At 46.6% G+C, this 10,173-nt stretch overlaps 1 long non-coding RNA gene across 1 annotated transcript in view; it reads left to right on the forward strand.

Moving 5' to 3' along the window:
• LOC125317319 overlaps positions 1–9,603 on the forward strand; it is a 75,781-nt gene extending 66,178 nt beyond the window's left edge. The window contains exon 4 of the long non-coding RNA XR_007200015.1: positions 7,382–9,603. This is a non-coding gene — a long non-coding RNA (uncharacterized LOC125317319). The remainder of the gene's footprint in view (positions 1–7,381) is intronic.
• Positions 9,604–10,173: the final 570 nt, after the last annotated feature.

Genomic DNA, 10,173 nt, shown 5'->3' on the forward strand with positions numbered 1-10,173 from the left:
CGCAATTACTTTGTCTTTTAGTCTGAAAGGGGCCTCAGAGCGTTTTAACCTCCTGCTTCCCCTGCCTTGTAATCCCCCCAGGGTTTGCCAGGCTCCTTCCCAACATGAATGAGGGCCAGAGGGGGAGCAGGGAAAGGGGGGATTCGCTTCCGATGAAGTCAGCCGGGCTCCGTCCTGCAGGGGGGAGCCGGGAAGGACCCCTCATCCGTCGCTCAGGATGCTGCCAGTGCCAGATTAGGCCGCGCAGCCCTGGGCTCAGAAGCCGGTGGTGACTTCACTCCCCTGCCGCTGACCTCCTCATGGGAAGCTTTTCCCAAGAGGAAGATGCATGAAGTTGTTAAATACTTCCCAATGTCTGGCTGAAGTTCCCCTTTTCCTAATTTAATTTCACTTTGCTTATGATTTAGGTGATTATTTAAAAAGGAAGAAAAAAGAAAATCACTTTTTTTGACAGTTTATATATTTTTTTCTGTTTGAAACATCTTATTCTACCTTTAAGTAGATAAAAGTCCTTTGGTCTGTAACAGGTGAAGTGGATATTGGCTTTAGAGAGCATCTCCACAAATTGCTTTATCCCGGCATAAAGAGATATTTTAGAAAAAATTAAGTGATAAATTAGAAAAAAAAGAAGCAAGCTTGAAAAAGAAGAAGGATACACCAGGCGTGTCTGTTCTTTTTTCCCCATGGTCATAACTGGGTGCTGCTTTCTTTTTGTGTTCCCGTTGGTGACTTGTGGAGTTCCACCCCTGAGCACCCATCAGCAGCACAGACCTGCACTGCTGGGCAGTCCTTGTGTGTCTGCCCAGGTCCTGGGCTGCAGCAGCCCTACAGCTGAGTTCCTGTGAGGAGCGAAGTGCAGAAGAGAGGGTCATCCCCCCTTCTGCTGTGGAGTTCTGTGGGAGATAAAACACCTCACCCAAGCCCAAGGAGGGTTGCAGCAGGGTAAAGCTGGACCTTGAAGTCCTGCTGAAGTTCCAGCACCTCAGCCTTGGGCTAGGTCTTCTCCTGGGTCTGCTGGAGCTCAGTGGGGAAACTGGGCTGCCTTGGACCACGCTTGGCTCTTGAAGCATCTTTAGGTTTCACTGAGCTTCTGCTCCTGAGGGTGGTAAAGGAATTTATGTCCACTAGAAAACATGACAGGTGGCAGAAGGCGTGAGAAATTTGGTACCATGAGAGCAAGGAGGAAGGAAAACATGGAGGAGGAAGGAGACTGCTCCTCCTTCCTGTGTCTCTTCCTTCCACTCTCCATCCTTCCTCTTCCTGCTTGGCTCTCTGCCTCTGGGACACAACCTCCTCTTAAGGGGTGCCATCACCCCTCCTGGTTAGGAATCCAGTTGTGCAGCTGAGAGATGCTGATTTTTGGAAGCCCTGTTAAATGTTTTTGTTTGCTTGTCTTGGAGATTAAGCGTGGGAGCAGTTGCAGCCTGCACTGACAGTAGCTGACAGTTGCATCTGACATATATTTCAATTTTTGTTATCTTCCTGAAGCTGTTTTCACAACACTCATATGAAAGGTCCACTTATCTCGCTCCTGCCACGGTAGAAAAGGCTTAAGAAAACATTCCTGTTTGTTTGTATTGAAACTGGTATGGTTTGTGGCTTTTATGTTTTCTTGCAGGGTTTGCGTTTTCTTTTTTTTATCATCTTGAACTCTTGAGCAAGAGCTAACAAAACACAAGGGCAGAGTCTTATCTCTTCTACATCAATGCAAAGGTAGGACTGTCACTGACCGTGGGATTGCATCGTCTCATTTCAGAGGCATGCCCTCTGTCTTAAATAAATAGATGAATCCCTCTGCAAATGCTAGGCACATTAATTTTCCACTCCCTTTTCTTACTCACTAAGGTATGTTGCACTGTAGTTATTAGGAGTCTCGCAGATCTCCTATAACACAGCAGATGCATCGTTATTAAAGACCTCTTGTTTTTATTGTTCATAGAAACAGCTGTATCAGAGGGACAGATGTAGAGGGGTTATTTGGCATCCTGGGACAGTGCATTGATCCACGCAAATGCAGCTTTGCATGGATGGACCAGGGGGTTGCACACATCTAGCTACCCTGCATGTAGCCAGCAGCACTGTGAAGTTTCAGAGGAAGCCTGGAAGTCTGGGAGATGGCAGCCCACATGGTGCCTGCAAGGCTGGCCAGGTTTGGCGCTGCAGCTTCTCTGGGACATATGGGATTTGGGACACAAGCTGTGGCTCCTCGTGTCCTTTCCTTCTGGTGGCTGGTGTGGTCTCCTGCTGTTCAGGAGATGTCCTCCAGCACAGCAGTGGTGTTTGTCCAGCCTGGAATGGTAGCCAGGGGCTTGTTTGTTTTTGTTATTAGATTGACTGAGAGATTGCAGACTAGGGGAAGGAAGAGCTTGATTTCTCCTGTGTGTGCTCTCAGGTGCTGGGCTGAGACTGTGCTTGTCTGGTGGGGAGGCAGAGGGGTTTATGATGTCATTACAAGTCTTTGTATCTCTGGTCATTAGCTAGATGCAAATCATGAGATTTTTAAATTGGTTAAAATTTGCACAGAATAAGTGAGTCAGACGCTTCCCCCTTTGCAGTGGTCTTCCTGTCTGCAGATTGGTGGCGGGCACTGAGGGTTTCACTTGTCACTCTGCTCCAGCAGCTCGAGGTCAACTGGAAACCCTTTTCAAAGGCTGCATTCCTTTGATCAGTGACTAGTGAACTCAGGTATTTAAGGTAAATGTTACAGCTTTCTGGGAACGTCACCTGAGTTGCCACATAAATGGCGTGAAATTATTGTCACGCAGCCAGTTCAGCTGACACAGGAATGTTTTCCACATGTGTGGAGATACAAGAGAGGACCTCTCAGTGCTCCTGGATGCTGAGGAATTCAGCCTCTCAGCCTTTCTGAGAAGAGGTTTTCCTGCCTGCTTTGTAAACTGTGAGAACAAAACATACAGATGAAGAGAATTACCCGAGATCGTGTAGGATGCTGCCGTGCTCCAGATCAGAATCGTCATCTTCCCTGTCCCAGTTTTCACTCCATCTATTAATACACCACACTATTTTTAGCCCTCTAAGTAGCCACGTTGTTTGTAATTAGCTTCACTAATAACTGCTCTTCCATACGCTGCAGGATCCACCAGCGGAGCACCACACTTTTCCGAGCCAAGCTAAATACAAGGGCGGCTAATAAAAGGCATCCGCATTTCCAGTTGGTTGCTGCTGAGCAGACACGTGTCCTTGTAGCTCTTGTGATCAGTCAGCTGCCTAAATACAGCTCCTGTACTTGGGTTAAGGATGAGGTGTTACTACTCAGGGTTTCCGGGGCGTTCCCTCGCTGACCTTTCAAGAAAGTGAAGAAGCACGGTTTCTCCCTCTCTCCGGCGTGTGCTGAGTCAAGGCTGCTGCTTTCGAAGAGAGATAGCATCTTGCAGTACCTAGAGCTGGAAATTTAATTAATGGCTGCAAACATCTTAGATGACGGCTGTATTTACACCCAAGAGAATTAGTAGTTACTGTAGGGATTGGGAGGTGCACTTGGAGCAGCTGCATGGAGCTGAGTTACCGAACCAGATGCAGATCCAGCAGATGACTGCAGAGGAGATGATGGGAAGCTGCAGTTCTCTTGAATTCTACCAGTGACTGCAATTTTGCTCCATTAAAAACACAACTGCTTCACCAGTACCAGCACAAGGGTCCTACCTAAGCAAACAGACACATTAGCAGTTAGGAGGAACAGACTTTTTCACACATTTTCTTTTAAGAATCCAATCTCCATACTTCCAAGCCCAAAATTAGGAACCCAAAAATGTTCTCCAGCATGCAGAAAATGAGTAACTGGATGACTGCAGTGCTGCATCACCTCACTGCATGCTTGCTATGTGACTTTTGCAACAACTTTGTGTACAACAGCAGTTGTAGAGGCAGCCAAATGAGCTCCCCTTTCAGAAAATGCCCACATCAGAGAGTTATTAACTCGAGCGCTATGACCTCTTTGTGAGAGCACTGCTCATTGCCTCCAGATCTGTAAGATCTGTGTGAACGTCACCATGTTTTGCATGCGAGGTTTTTTTTCGCTCCCCCTCTTTGATATAAATATATCGAGATAGTTATCTTTAACTGTGCACACACACGTGCCAGCCAAGCTGGTTCACTGAACACTGGCACAAGCCATGTATGCTTAAACCAGCGGTCTTTATTCAGGCAAAGCCCCTGTTGATTTTTCCTTGCTTCTGTAAATTCCAAAGCCTTGGTCCGAAGCTGGCAGTGTACGTTTGTTTGCCTTTGTATCGTAATACAGATGGGTAATCCTTGTAATACAGCTACGTCTATTTCCCAATAGAAATGTGCAGAACTGTGATAGGTTGCTACATAGGTTATTATTGATTTTATTCTTTTTATTCCTGCAAAACTGGCTAGGCTAAATGCTATATTAGACCAAATAGAACTCTCTATTTTTTTTTTCTTCACCAGAAATGAAGCTGGCAAAATGGTCTTTTCATTTGCTGGAGTCTCCTAATTTGTGTCTAATATTGTATCACACGTGCTGCAAAATACTGACAGGGCTAGATTACATCTGTGGCCAGTTCAGTTCCTCAGTGCTTTATTTGCATCCTGGCAATAACATATGACAGTTTTTTCCCCCTCTTCCCTCTATGCTAATTTTGTATGAAATGCATGTTTAGACATTTTAAAGGCAATTTTGATCACAGAGCATAACTGAAACAAAAAATACCAAACCAAGCCCCAAACCCAAAATTAAAGACTCTAGTAGGAAGGTTTCAAAGGAGAATCTAGAAAAACGGGGCTTTCATAGAGGACAAGTTGTCCTTCCAGGAGTGCTGACTGGGTCCAGTTCTCATGTTCTTCAGATAAATTCAAATGGGAAGAGGTGGACAGGAAGACCTGGGATGGAAAAGCCTGGAGCAGCAGGTTGCTTGTTCAAGCCCAGTACAGGTGTATCAGGGAGGAGATGACCGTCTGAGGCAGAAGGATTCTGGTGCTTCAGGAGCAAATGGATCTCGCTTGTCATGATGGTAATTAGGCTGAACATAAAAAGAAAGTTTCTTGTTTTCAGGGAAGCTTTTAAATAAGAGTGTTGGGATTAAGGTGTTTGGTTTGTTTCTGGGCAGGATCATGTGTTTGCCTGAGGTTAATGCATATGGAGTTCATGCCCCAGAGAGACCCTTCTCAATCCTTTAAAAAAAGAAAAAAAAAAGAAGTAAAATGTATATAATGAAAATAAGCTTGAGGTTTCAGGACAGAATAAGTTGGCCTGGTTTTATTTCTAAATGGCTGTCCTCATATAGAGCCTGTGCTCCAATGAAGGAATCATTTTTATTCCAAGGTTGATACAGTTAAGTGCTGAGGATGACTGTGTGAGGGTGTGGTTATGTGGCCCTTTTCATCCAGTATGAGTGTGTCCATTCCAGAGGGGCTGGTCACTCTGCCTTTGCTCTCTCAAACTGGTTTCCATCCCATCCCTGCTGGTGGTGCCTGGGTGTGCCTGGTCCTGCAGCAATGCACCACTGACTTGAACAAAATTTAACCCAGAGGAAAAACACAGTCAAGCTTGTTCTTGATTGTGTCAGTTCCTGCACTTGTCTGACAAAAGCCTTTGTTCCCAGGGCAGGTAAGGAAAACAGAGGTCACCTTGAGCAGTGCTGGGGATGCAGTGTGAAATTGGCCCAGCAGTGGGTCCCCAGTATGAGAGGAACATGGACCTGTTTTAGCAGGTCCAGAGGAGGCCATGGGGCTGGTCAGAGGGCTGGAGCATCTCACCTGTGAGGAAAGGCTGAGAGAGCTGAGGTTGTTCAGCCTGGAGAAGAGAAGGCTCTGGGGAGACCTTAGAACACCTGAAGGGGCTACAAGAGGTCTGAAGAGAGACTTTTGACAAGGACATGGAGTGATAGGACAAGAGGGAATGATTTTAAACTGAAAGAGGCTAGGTTTAGTTTGGACATGAGGAAGAAATTTTTTATGATGAGGGTGGTGAAATGCTGGAACAGTTTGCCCACAGAAGTTGTAGATGCCCCATGCCTGGAAGTGTTCAAGACCAGGTTGGATGGGGCTTTGAGCAACCTGGTCTACTATGCCTGGAAACTGTCCCTGCCCACATCAGTTGATTTGGACAAGATGTTCTTTAAAGGTCAACTTCCAACCCAAACCATTCTGTGATTCTATGAAATGCTAGCCATGACAAGAGCTCTTATTTTCCGGTCCCTTCTAGGTAGGAGGAGACGGAGGTAGCCATCTCAGGCTTCACTCTTGGGTGTGGAGGTCTTGGGGTTTGGTGGATCTGTGTTGGTCCCCACAGCCATGACCTTGTGCTTCTTCCCACTTGCAGGCAAGCTGACAGAAGCATTGTGCCCACCCTGGAATCCCCTTGCCCACAAAGCCTCCCAGCTGGGCTGTGAGAACAGAAAATGGACTCCTCTATGCTGGCAGGAGCCTGCATGGCAGCCTGTGTGAAACGCATTGGTGGCTCTGAGATACCATGACAGGGTGATTCATGCATGGGGTTTTCTCTCATTTTCTGACATGTGAAGCTGGGGAGGTATTTGGAGTTTTCTCCCCTCACAGCCCCCGCTCCCCAGCTCCCCTCTGAAATCTCTGTGAGACACCCATGCAATGACTCAACCTTCTTGGGAGACCCTTGGGGTATTTCCTCCACCTCCCCAGCAGCGATTTCTCTGTGAGAAAGTTCGCTAAGGCTTGGCCTCAGCTCCTGTGGCTCACCAGAATCCTCCAAGGGACAGGCAGGCAGCAAACACAAAGGTCGCATATGGCTGGGTGCAAATGAGCCTGTGCAGTCATTCAGGGTTGCTTTCATCAAACATTTGAAAGAAGGTGTCTTTATCTTTTTCTGTCATTATTTTCACCACTAAATTATTTGCAACTTAGTTGTTGTGCTTTGGTCAAAACTGGAGGAGGTGAGGAAGCATCCCCCGTGTCCAGGATTGTTTTGCACCCAGTGCGTGGCTGGGTTGCGGTTTCACAGCTCTTTGGGATGTTAAAGACACTGACCCCAAGCAACTCTTCCTGAGCACTGTGTCCTTACTTGGACAAACACTCACTGCCAAGCAAGGAAGGGATTAGCACAAACCCCCCAGACTGACACATCTGTACATTTGAGTCCCAGTCCCAAAAGCTGCGTCGTGCTGTGCCATAGGTGTTGGTTGAAGCATCCACAAGCAGGAAGGGTCATACTATGGTTGATTTAGTGGTACTTCACTCACACTCCATGTGGGCCCTAATATTTGTCTTGCAGCTCCTGGTGTGCATGTCTCATCCAATGACCCCCAAACCACCTGTCCCTCTGCCACTTTGGGTGCTGTCTTGCTGACCAGATACCATCCCCTACATTTTATTTCTTTGATAAAATCTTCTGATAGGTTTTTTCTTCTTGTTTTCTTCACAGATTTATCTGGAAAGTATGACCAACAGGAGCAGCTTACTCACCATTAGATAAGTATTGCAGATGACTCATGCTGGAGTATTGATAGCTGTGCTGCTGAGATGGATATCCTGTTTTATAACAGCTGTAGTGTGATACCAAGAGCCAGGAACCTTAATTTCACCACCCATGCTTTTTCATGAACGTGCTTTCGGTCTCTGACACCTTTTCTCCTTGGTTTGTCCATCTGAAGGGTTCACAGGGGATGTTTTGCTTCCTTCAGTGGGGTACAGGGTATGGGGCAGCTCATGTCACCTTGAAGTGAAAGCTACTGTTGAAAAGCTGCAGCTTTATAGCTGTTCTCCAGGACATGCAATATTTGTCTTTTTAATAGATGCCATTAGTGGCTTTCCTCGATTCTTCGGGGTTTTTTGTTTTGTTTGTTTTTTTTCAGAGCCATTATACCCCTTCTTCAGGAGAACAAACCGGAAGGTGCAGAAACAGGTAAGGCATGTTACTTTCAAGTCATTAAGGGCAAAATACTGGCCTCAATAAAGTGCAAAAAAAAAAAAAAAAAACGTTGACTGCATGGCAAGTGAGAGTTGTACCCAGTGTGCCCAGTTCTATGTGAGGCCCTGGAATCACTACATTCAGGGACAAATTTGCAGGGTACCTGAGAGCATGTGTCTGAACCTTCCTCTGCTTCCAAAACCACTGGGCTCAAGGCTGTGTGAGCAATAGATGATGAGATTTAAGAAGTGATGAGCAAGAGAAAGGAACCTGCCCTTGGGGGAGATGCAAAAGGAGCTGAGCTGTGAAGGTAGAGGGTATGTACAGGATGGCAGGAGCTGCTGGGGAGGTGTTAACCCACATGGGGTGGCAGGCGACTGAGGTGGCTTTACCTTGGACGGGTGCAAAGGGCCATACAGCAGTGAGGGAAATTTGGTGTTAAAAGGAGAAATTTTGCAAGGGAGTGTGTTGCAGCGAGGGCCATGCCAGTGATGTCAGTGTGTGTGGGTGGTGTCACTGGGGATGTCACTGGGGGTGGCTGGGGCCTGTACCACACTCTTGGGCATCACCTGTGGTTCATGCCATGGCTTAAACTGCTGAGGATGTTTGGTTTCCATGAAGGTGCTGGGCCATGGCTGAGCAGCTGTGGCTTGAGCAGTGTGTCCCTTTCACCAGCAGCAGCTTGGGGCAGGACTTTCCAGTGGGGCAGTGGAGGCGTGTCAGGTGCTGCACCTGAGTTCTCAGCAAACATGAGCCAGAGCCCAGGACGAAAAAATCTGGCTTGAGGACCTGTGCTGTGTCCCAGAGGCATGATTTGGGTCTGTGCATTTACTGTGAGGATGGTGCGACACTAGAGCTGGTTACCCAGAGAAATTGTGGATGCTCCATCCCTGGAAGTGTTCGAGGTTAGGCTGGACAGAGCGCTCAGCAACCTGATCTAGTGAGAGCTGTCCCTGCCCATGGCAGAGGGGGGTTGGACTAGATGATCCTTGAAGGTCCCTTACAACCCAAACCATTCTGTGGTTCTATGATTTTGATACTTTGCTACATTCATCGGAGCTTCTGTTCTTCAGGCTGTTGTGGCACTTTGGAATAAAGAACTGTGTCCTGCTCATGTGTAAAAAAACACATACTGCATCTGGCTCCAGCAGAAACCCCTGCATAAGGGCTTGTAACGTAGTCTCAATTAGGTCCCTGCCTTATAGAGTAGAAAATGCCTTTAAGGCCTCCTCCCTTTAGGCTCTGCATCAGATATTCACATGCTGTGAAACAATCTCAGGACTAAATTTTTCTGAGTGATAATCTGGTGTTGCTCTTGGTAGAAAGGGTGGGAGTTTGGCTTTGGGGGATTATGTAGCATCAGCCAGTGACTGCAAGGGTCGGGGTATCAGGAATTTTACCACTTGGGGCATATCCTTCTGCATTGACATGCCTAAAAAAACCCCAAAACTCTGACAAATGCTCTTAACCATCACTTGGTGGAAATATTTTTGGGGTAGAGAAATGAGAACACAAGGCCCTGCCTCACTCACCTTGCATCACTGGGGTCAGGATGGCAGCTCAGAGGCAGGATCTGTGCTTCCCCGTGGTGGTCTCAGCTATACATATTCAAATTGAGCACCCAGGCATGTCACCTCACTGCAGCTGAGAGAGGCACAGGGGCTTTCCAGCCCTGCAGGCCATTATTAGTAAGAGGGTTTGCGCCTGATGTGTCTTTTGGTTCAAGCTGTGAACTGCCACCGGGCTCTAAAAACTGCTGCTGGGCCTTGGTAAGAGTATTGCAAAAAGTTTCCGAGAAGCATAATAACTTCCCTAAAAATAACTTCCCTAAAAATATATATATATATATATATATATATATATATATATATATAAAATATATATATATATCTATATTTGTGTCTAAAGATGCTTGGGCATGTGTTCATGCTGAAAGTTTGCTGACCCCAGTAGAAGGGATTTGTACTATTGCCATCATTTGGGAAGCTCAGGCAGGTAGTGGACAAGGATAAGGAAGTCGTCGTTGGGGTTTTGCTTCTCTGTCAGTTTGGGATGGTGGATTTGGGGGCATGTTTGCGGGTTTGGTGAGTAGGTAGAACAATTTAGAACAATGCGAGTGGCATGTATGGTAACTTCAAGATTGTGCCAGTTGAGCAACTAGATCAGGGATTACAGATCCCAGGGCACCTGAAGTCCAAATAGGTTTTTAAGTCACACAGGTCATTTTAAAAGCGATAATTAAGTTTCTGAGTTCCTCACTAGTGCCTACAAATGTTCATGCAAATGGCTCATGAAGCACTTGCAGT

This window comes from Corvus hawaiiensis, chromosome 26 (genome assembly GCF_020740725.1).
Source record: "Corvus hawaiiensis isolate bCorHaw1 chromosome 26, bCorHaw1.pri.cur, whole genome shotgun sequence".
Lineage (NCBI taxonomy): Eukaryota > Metazoa > Chordata > Aves > Passeriformes > Corvidae > Corvus > Corvus hawaiiensis.